The following is a 10,372-nucleotide window of genomic DNA, read 5'->3' as shown; positions in this document are numbered from 1 at the left end:
ACAGGAAGTTACCACTAAAGGGAACGGCAGAAGAAGACAGACAGGAAGTAAACATTAAAGGGAACAACAGAAAAAGACAGACAGGAAGTAAAGACTAGAGGGAACGGCAGAAAAAGACAGACAGGAAGTTACCACTAAAGGGAACGGCAGAAGAAGGCAGACAGGAAGTAAACACCAACAGGAACACGGTATGGGTTCTGGCAGTGTTTAAAGACTGGTTAGTCGAAAAGAAAATGTGAACAGACTTAGAGAGTTACAGGAACCCTCAATCAACCTCGGTTCGGCTGACATCATCAGTACCACTCTTGCAGTGTTCGGCGTAATGGATCTCAGCCGCTCAGGGCTGGTGAGAGAGTTAGTCATGTTGGAGAGCGGTGTGCAACAGAAGGCTCCCTCCCCAGGTGCATCCTTCCTCCCTTTGAGTTGTGTGGTTGTATTACCGTCGGCACAGATTGCGTGTTCATCTCGCTGAGTTTCTGGCAGTTCTTACCTTTACTGTGCTGTCTCTCTGCCATAGATTCACTCACGGCCTCGCAGCCTCCACGTCTCTCACTCCGACACAAACTGACGACCTGAGGAACAGAGGAGGATACCTTCAGCTCAGACCTGCTCTGTCACACAGAGACAGACCAGCTAGGATCAGAAGCACTCTGCACACACGTAAAGCACCATCAAAGTGTTTTCACATGGTTAACGGCATTCATTTTATAGTGATTACAAAAAATGCTGAAGTATATCAAAGTGATTTAGAACATTTAAAAGGATAACTTCTGATTTAAAGAGGCCCTATTTTGCTTTTGGGGGATTTCTCTTTCCTGTAGTGTGTTATAGGTTTTTGTCAGAAAAGGCTAAAACCTTAATTCTTTAGGAACATAATAATATCAATATGTAACACTCGTGCTTCTATTGGCTAGCGTGCCAACACATCGTATGTGAGGCCAAGGGGCGGGACATCTCTACACGGTCCACCAATCACAACGGAGCAAGCCAGTCCCCCATGTCACGCTGATCTGTTCTTGTTTGCAACGAGAATACTTTTCTAAGTATTCCACTCAACTAATCATAACACACTGACTTTGTCCTAATGCTATTCTGAGAATACAGATTCTACTAAAACACCATGTCACGCTGACCTGTCCAAACACTTACAATAATGCAAATTCTCCTACACTAACCAATGAGAGCAGACTGGGCTCTGGTTTCAGACAGAGGGTGAAAAGAGGTACAGGCAGTATGAGAAAAATAAAGAGCTTTTTGAACATTAAAGCAAGGAGACATGTCCCAGTAGAGACACTACATACAAACAGGAAGCTGAACATGTGCAGAATATGTCCACAACATGGTGTGTCCAATCAAAATGTGTAAACAAAACAGAAACACTCCAAATTGTAAAGGCAGTCTTTGTGAGCAGAGTTCTCCAAAACCAAATAAGCTGCACAAGGCCGATGTGCGTTGGAGCTTGACCAAGGGGAACATGTGATACACAATACAACACTGAGACGTAGTGGCAACGTATGCCATCTTAAACCCTGGAGCTCAGCCACCCTGCCCTGATGTGTATCCTACACAAGGCTCGCAGCAAATGTGTTTATCTAAAGATGAGTCATTTTGATGGCTGGACCATCATTTCAGCAAGTCAGCCGTATGATCTTGGTCTCTGACGTCTCTCTAAAGAATGTTCTATCATCCTGTCTCAGCTCTTATCAGCTGTGGGCCCACGGTTCTAGATGAATGTGATCATGATAGAATGGCATGACATGAGAAGAGGTTTAGGACGTCGATATGGAATACTTAAATGATTTGTAACATGAGCACGATGTTTAAGATCGTTTAAAATCTGAATATGTATAGAGTGGTTTGAATGTATTTGAATATATATATATATATATATATATTAGTGCTGTCAAAATTATCGCGTTAACGGCGGTAATTCATTTTTTGAATTAATTGCGTTAAAATATTTAACGCATTTAACGCATGTGCAGAATGGCCCGCCCCATACGTGCCACCAGTGGCAGCGCCAGGGTAGGCTACACCCATACCAAGAAATGGCTTAGCCCCACCATGAACAATGATGTTAAAGTAAGCAAAATAAAGTCTGCCAACTCGCGCGGAGTAAATTGCACAGACAGCAGTTAGTAAGATTGATTTCAGTAGCCACGGTTTTGAAAACTTTTGTCACGTAGTGATCGTCTTCTCAATAGAACATCTTTGATAACGGCGTGGTGTTGTTGCAGGAAGTCCCGACGGAGAATACTCTTGCTGTAGTACAGGGCAGAGCCATATAATAGTAATAATATGGCTCTGGTACAGGGGTGCACATAACTGGTACGCAGGTTATGTGCGTAATCTGAAATGCGTACCGTCACTTGTGTCACAAAGCGCATTTGCGTACCGACGTACTTGTGAAGCTTTTCCAGAAGGCGGTTAGATCACCGGACGACAGAGTCGGTCTCCGTGTGCACAGACAGGCTGCTGTTAACGTCGGTCTGTACAACGGAACTGTGCCAAAACTACGCCAACCGGCTGCGGAGGGAGACTCCCCCCTTCACTGGAGAACTGCGCTAAAACAGCTGATCACAACGTTCACACTCTGTGGTCACGAAGTACTCCACTAGCCCCCCCCCCCCCTCTGTCGACTTTCCTGAAGTACTCCCCCGTTGATAGAAATCAACACGTAATGAATTAAGACCCCACGGTTTGATGATTGATAGGTGTGTGGGTTGTCTTTCATTTTGACATGCAGAATTTTTTTTATAATAAACATAGATACTGTATGTGAAATGGATATATCCGCCTTCTTTCATTTATCTTTCCATTCCCACAACAATATACATAAATAAATGGCATTTTTTGGACATAGTTCGAATGGTGATTAATCATGATTAATTAATTTTTAAACTGTGATTAATCTGATTAAAAATGTTAATCGTTTGACAGCCCTAATATATATATATATATGTACTAATAGGTTGTTAACAGGAATCTTTAGTTTTTTTTGCGTATATTGTAAGTTGCTTTGGATAAAAGCGTCAGACAAATGAAATGTATTAAATAAGTTTAAGAACTACTTTACATAATTACCAATGAGAACATTTACAGAACAGAACAATGTCCAGTAGTTGGCGAGACAAAAGAGTTGTGATGGATCCATATTTGCACATATAATACTATACTACCTGACGGGATCTAATTTAAATGTACATTAAAGGAAAACTACTTGCACAATTATTTGCACTGTATATTGTAAACACATGTCGATGTTAGTTTATTTTGTACATTATTTATTCTGTATATTAAGACACTTTATTGATTGCATTTTTTTCTAATAGGGATATACTCTGAATATATAATTGCTTTTTAATGCTTATGTATGTATTCTTTTTTATTCTATTTTACAAATATGTTTAGTTCATTTGCAATGACAATGAAATCCATCCATTCATCTGTCTATCTATCTATCTATCTATCTATCTATCTATCTATCTATATATATCTGTCTGTCTGTCCGTCTATCCATCTATCTGTCTATCCATCTATCTATCTATCTATCTATCTATCTATCTATCTATCTATCTATCTATCTATCTAATTTAATATTTTATTTCTGCTTCAAGGCTCAAAGTCGTAGGTTTAGTGTCAGAAGTTGGGGACACATTACCACTAAGGAGATATGAAAAAAAAATCTAATAAATAATTATTTTCAGCCCTTATTAGTGGATGTGAGTCTTATTTTGAGGCCACATACACTCATAACAACCTTCAGCAATAGGGTAAGGCAGCCTGTGTGTAGCCTGAGAGGCGAAGCCGTGGGCGAAAATACCCTTCTGTACTGCCGCTAGTCAATGTCACTTCAGGGGACATTGACTTACATGCATTTCCTGGAGACTTATCCTAACCTTAACCATAACCAACACATGCCTAACCCTAACCCTTAACCTTAACCTAACCCTAATCCTAACCAAGTCTTCACCCTAAAATTAATGATCCCCCTTATGAGGACCTCCAAGTTGTCCCCATAAGGGAGACGAGTCCCCACACGTGACTATGTAAACATATTTAGGTCCCCACAAGTATAGTAATGCTAGTCTACACACACACACACACACACACACACACACACACCACACACACACACACACACACACACACACACACACACACACACACACACACACACACACACACACACACACACACACACACACACACACACACACACACACACACACACCACGCTGCTCTAACACACACACACACACACACTTGAGAGAGAAAGTGAAAGTGGAATTAGTTTTTTGGCTCAAAGAGCTTCCTGTCCAGCATGATTTATAGAGTAACAGCTGGCTCCAGAGCAGGACCCCCCCTGTAACACCAGTGCCACAGTAACTAGTCTCACTGGACGCTCTGCTGGGATGGAGATGAATGGTAATGGCCTTTGGTTTTTTGTTGGCTGACATTTACAGCTAATTTACACATTTTACATTTGAGCTCTTAAGCTCTTGTTCAGAGTGAATTAAAGCTTTAGCGTTAGCTCCAAAACAAGATCTGTTTCCAACCCCACCCCACTGCAACAACTCGAAGTCTTGCCAAGAACATTCCTCTAATATCTAGTCGGAATATGTCTTCACCCTTGATATAAGATATACAAATATAAGAAGTAACAATGCAGTGAGATTTTGTATCTATCTTGTTAAGTCATAGACTCTTGAAAACATCTTATTTTTGTTCATAACACGTTTTTAAGCTTCTGTGGTATCTGTAAAAGATGCATCATCTTGTTTCAATAAATACATCTTACTTGATTTCAGAAAACTTTTGAGCATTTGTGGCTTATCTTCAACACAACATTTCCTGATTCTAGTAAAATATGGTTCTAAATAAGTTTTCCCAGCTAACTACAAGAAATCTTACCTAGCAAATGTTCCTATTGCCATATTTGATTATGTATTGAGTGAAAACACCTTGTATTTATGCATTTTTAAACTTGTCTTTGGAGCAGAATCTTTCCAGTGTTTACTGACTGGTTTCATGGCATGTGAATTTGACCGATCGATGCCCTCTGAAAGGATTTACTGATAATATGGCAGTGCTTTGGCTTGGAAAACAGAGGAGAGCGGTGTGTTAACGTGGGCGCGGGGGGGGGGGGGGGGGTGTTCAGTCCTCTGTGATTTGACACAGAGCCGAACAGCTCCACAGGCAGAGCTCGTATCAATATCTGCAAATCCTGTCTGGAAGAATAAGCCGATGAGATGCACTGACACGCAGCCGGATCCCACAATCATCCACTGAATGTAAATAGGATGCGATCATCTAGTCCACGTGTCACAGACCAGCCTCATCACATATGCATCTGCATATCTGACCTGCCACTGCTCCTCACAGCCTTCCTTATTCTTCTCTATCTCTATTCAATTGTATCACTTACAAAATGCAAAAATCAAAACATGACATCTCTCATCTCACAAAGAGACTACAAAGACACTCAAAATGACTACAAAAGAGACACAAACTGACAACAAAGGCAACACAACATCCATAGAAAGTGAGGGGGAAATTGTGTTTTTTTATGATTGTATTTAATCTTGGAAATATTAACCATTCACTGTTGTATCCTATTTTCAGATGGTATCTTGAAAGTGTTCATCTTTCAGACAACAGGTGCTCTATTGATCAGGAAGGATTTATGACACTACAGGAATAGAGGGAGAGAACAAAAATGCCCCTTGCAACTTCTACTGGTGAGAAGTAATTGAATGCTCTGTTTTTGTGTATTGCATTGTAATTTGCCCAAGATGGTTCTGTGTGCCCTGTAAGTATGTTTGTGTTGATGTAAACCTTTAAAAAGCTGTCTACCAGACTTCTGACACTCTCTTACACAAGAAGAATGTCATACTTGCAAGTATTAAAGATCTCATTTTGATAAGACTATGAATATTGTCTTTTGTGTAATGGTAGCCCAACTCATCATTTCTCACAACAGCTGATTATACTGTAGGCTGCAACGACAAAAGCAACTAGAGAATGCAATTCCTGAAGAAATTGCTAGTGGGAATGCTTTATGCTGAAAAGCTGATGCTAAACTCTATGCTGAAATGTAATGTGTAAGTGAATAATTTAGATTGAAATTATACATGAACACTGGTGGCTTGAATGTGTGATGAGAGAAGAAAAGAAAGTAAAAAGGCTTGGAAAAGCAGCAGAATATTTGAACTGCAAACTTTTGAACTAGCTTGATGGCGAATGATCTGTCGCCATGCCAACGGCATTTGATGACATCCCATAATACGCTTAGATGTGTTGATGGCTGCATCGTTACCCAACCTGTGAAGTTTTGGGCCGTTTGGAGCATTTTCACTGAAGCTATGAGAAAACCGTGTTTCATGGCGAGCATTGTGTTGCCATGGCAACGGCATTTCAAGAAATCTCAAAACTGTCCCGTAGATGTGTTCACGGATGGACTGTTGGACTGCACACATGTGAAGTTTGAGCACTTTTTGAAAATTTTCATAGGAGTTATAGCGACATCGTCTTTTATGGCGAGGGATGCGTTTCCATGGAAACGGCATATGATGACACCTCATAATTGACGTAGAGCTGTTGAGGGCTGGACCGTTAACCATTATCTGAAGTCCGGTGCTCTTTTGACCCTTTTCATAGGCGTTACGACAACATCGTGTTTTTTTCAAGTCCCCTGTGTCGGCTTTTTCCAACGCAAGAGGGGGGCATCCCTCGTGTGTGAGAAAAAGCCGACACAGGGGACTTGACATAACGTCAACATAGGCCGGCCTGGGAGTGAGGATGTGTTGTTGAAAGTTGTTGTCACTTCATGCCCTCGAGAGGCATTTTGTTTAATTCTTTTGCTTAATTCTTTTTTCTTTTTCAAGCCACGAGATTTTTTCCTACGTTTCTCATGAAAAATTATGTCTCAGGAATGTAGGGTTTGGGAGTTATGGCAGGTTTAAAAGAAAATATGAAGGCAAAATTAAATCTGTCCTCCACTATAGCTCTGACATCACGCACTCTACAATCTGAATAAGGCCTCTTTACCAAGATCTGAACAATGTTTAATATCTCTAAAAGTACAACGCAGATTTAAAAGTTGTGTTACAGGAATAATGTCAGAAAGATGTGTAACATTTTAAAGTTGGAATGAGGTTTCTGAGTGAAAGTATGAAGGAGAAGTTAGCAGTTGAATTTGCATGAAGATTGTTAAAGTCTGAAGAGTTTCTCCATTGACTTCCATGTTAAAAATGTGATGCATTATGGGATGTATCTCTGGAATTATGAAAGTTATAAATAAGAAAAGTAATAGCCATCGATTCCCGACCGAGCTAAACGTTTTGATGTTTGAACGGAGTTTCTGCGATGTGGAATCTGGGAGAAGAAGAGGTGCAAAATAACCCGGCGGAATAATAAAGAATTTTGTGCGTAGCATAACAGATAGTGGGAATGCTGTGTCAGCATTCCCACTGAATAACCAAAATAACAAAGATACAGAAGAGATTTGTAATCATTGTAAACAAGTATTTTAGATGTCTGTGCCCAGGGGTCTATTGTTTCATGATCCGCCCTGGTCAGTGGCGGTTCTAGACCAATTTGACTGGGGGGGCCACTGGGGGGCCAGTTATTTTCTGAGGGGGGCACAATAAATGCAGGACGAAAAAGAGAACTAGACGGTATGAAGTAATTGCGCATAAGAAAACAATACAATACAGTTATTGGTATTTGTTTCAGTACATTTATTTATTTCAGATAGATCTTATAGTTATTACTGTTAGCTTCAGTTTAAGTTATAGAGCAATGTTTGCACTAACACCATATTTATGGTGGCCCTGGTTATGGCCCTGGTTAAATACTCTTTTTTAAGGTAGAAACAAATGTTCACAATGAGTACTGAAGGTGCATCTCACTTCGGTTAAATGGAATCCTTGCATCCCTCACTTGTGTCGTTTCCCTGTGTTTTGTCCCTCCCACCAGGGAAGCATGGAGAGACGCAAGGAAACCACGAGAAGCAGGGAAATGAGTTTTTAAGAGCAATGGGGCGTCGTTTCCTCCGGAGCGTGACGTGAAGCGACGTCCGTTTGTGATGACGCTGCACAGCTGTTCATCTGACAGCAGCCAGATCAGTGCATGCGCTGCATCGTCCAATCAGTGAGCGATACACAGTAAGGAGGCGGGGCGAGTGTCTGAGGATTTCACCGGAGGATTGTCTGGTAGTTCCTCGATTATCACTCCTCGATCCTCCGGCACAAATAAGGCCACTGGGACGGTACTCAAGATGGCGCAGACAAATCAACGTCCGGTGATACCGAGCGAGGAAATGAAAAATAACCGAAGTGAGACGCACCCTGAGTCACTAAATCACTGCATCCAGCAGGCCTGCTGTTATCCTGCTGCACCTGTGCTAAGCATGCATGAGAGCAGCTGAGCACACAATGAGATTAGCTGCTGTGTGGGATATCATCTGTGCGGTGTTGTCTACATTGACGCATGATGTTCACACTCTTTAAGCTACAGCATGGCATCCTAACAGCTTTACTGTTTACCTAACCTTAGTGATTCTCACATTTTATTTCTTGACAAAAGCTGTGAATGATTCTTTCAGAAAGCTGCCAACAACTCCTCTAAACAATGAAAACAATGTTTTAATATTACATGTTTAACTTTAAAATCAATCAGATGAGCTGAGCAGGAATTGGAATATAAATACAGTATAAATACATTTAACATTTACTTAGTAAAGAGTAGATGAGCTAATTTTTCGCTGCTGTCAGACACCTAAAGCTAGACTTTCTCCATATCGTGACTGAAATACAGACTGGAAACAAACCCCAACCTTCCCTACATCAACGCATCTCTTTTCTTCTATGACTATATGATGTTTTTTTGTGCATGCTTTATACGTGTCATATTTATTTCCTCTTGTATTTATTTGCATTTTATTTCATATTGAGATCATCCAAAAGTAACAGAAAGTAATCAGCTTGATATTTAAATTAGGTTGATGTTTTGCATGCATACAAACCTATATAACACACTAAAGCAAAGGTAAAACTTAAAAAAAGCATAAAAGGGAATTTAATGCACAGATGAAGTTCCTGTTTATGAAAAACATTTGAAATGGTAGTAAACAAGCCAAACCTCGGTAAAAACATTCAGTAACAAAGAGTCAGCCACCTCAATTATTCCTTGAGTGGTATTTGAAATCTGAACTACCGACTGAAGCTCAATATACTCTCAATATTTCCCCATATTTCTTAAAAAGGATTGCACCATATACACCTTTTTAATGTCATGGCACACTGGTGTTTGGCTGACAAAAGTTCAGAGAGTGTATTTCAGAGGATAAAAGGCTTATACTCTCACAATCCACTGTGTCTTATTCACCGTCATAAAGGGTGATCAGACATGTATTTATGTGTGGTAATACATCCTGTGCTGTGGGAGGCCTTTGTGTGAGGGAGCTTCTCCCAGAGATGAAGCTAATCCATCCTGACAGAAAATCACTGCGGCACCAAAATGTTTAATAACCTACTTTCCATGATTACACTGTGTTACACCTGCAAAGCTCATTAGCTTCATGTTATCGAGATGAAAGATTCAAAGGCTTTTTATAAGTCAATTAAAAGAGATGAAAGATAATGAGTCTGATGGAGAGCTTTAATGGGCTTTCCTGTTATATGTCTTGTTGAATAAGAGGACGCATTTTCAAAGGGCTCAGCTCCGATTGCAGGCGGGGATAGAGCTGCATGCTCTTTTCAATTAAAACAAGTATTCTGTTGGTTCACACTTTCTTTGGTTCAACGTGATGCTCACCCAGCCTTTAAATTAGAAGGCATCAAAGGGTTGTAGTGCTCATTAGTGCTTGAAATCTAAAATATTTGTCAACTAGTCTGTTCCCACACATGTGGCTATAAAGCAGTGATTGGTCAGGTGTTCAGATACTTTGTTAAAGTAAAAGTAGTACCCTACAGTGTAGAAGAAATACTCTCTTACCAATTCAGAAAAGGTGATATTATTGATGTGTAAGTGTTTCAACACATCATTGAAATCTGTTTCAAGTACTGATGAAACATGTGTTCTTTCCTATTGTTCAGACACTACATGAAAGCCACACATGCCAAATGTGTCTCTGATCAGTGAAATTGTGTTGAGCTTATACATTTTCTGCATATTCAATTGTAATACATCAAAGTATTACAATTTATATTCAAGAGAAGTTTTGTTGGACGGGCAGCGTCTTTCGTTTTTTCCAACACGGTTTAGATTCAACCACGAGCACTTTCGCATATCTTCCTCCCTTCCTTCCCTCTACGTCATGGCCACGCCCCTTTTTGGGTGAACACATTCCATGTCACTTGACTGACAT

At 40.3% G+C, this 10,372-nt stretch overlaps 1 long non-coding RNA gene across 1 annotated transcript in view; it reads right to left on the bottom strand.

The window, feature by feature from the left end:
* Positions 1-489: 489 nt before the first annotated feature.
* LOC117442632 (uncharacterized) overlaps positions 490-10,372 on the bottom strand; it is a 138,311-nt gene continuing 128,428 nt past the window's right edge. The window contains exon 4 of the long non-coding RNA XR_004551537.1: positions 490-572. This is a non-coding gene — a long non-coding RNA (uncharacterized lncRNA). The remainder of the gene's footprint in view (positions 573-10,372) is intronic.

The sequence above is a fragment of the Pseudochaenichthys georgianus genome, unplaced genomic scaffold (assembly GCF_902827115.2).
Source record: "Pseudochaenichthys georgianus unplaced genomic scaffold, fPseGeo1.2 scaffold_448_arrow_ctg1, whole genome shotgun sequence".
NCBI lineage: Eukaryota > Metazoa > Chordata > Actinopteri > Perciformes > Channichthyidae > Pseudochaenichthys > Pseudochaenichthys georgianus.
This window is presented reverse-complemented; position numbering and strand designations above follow the sequence as displayed.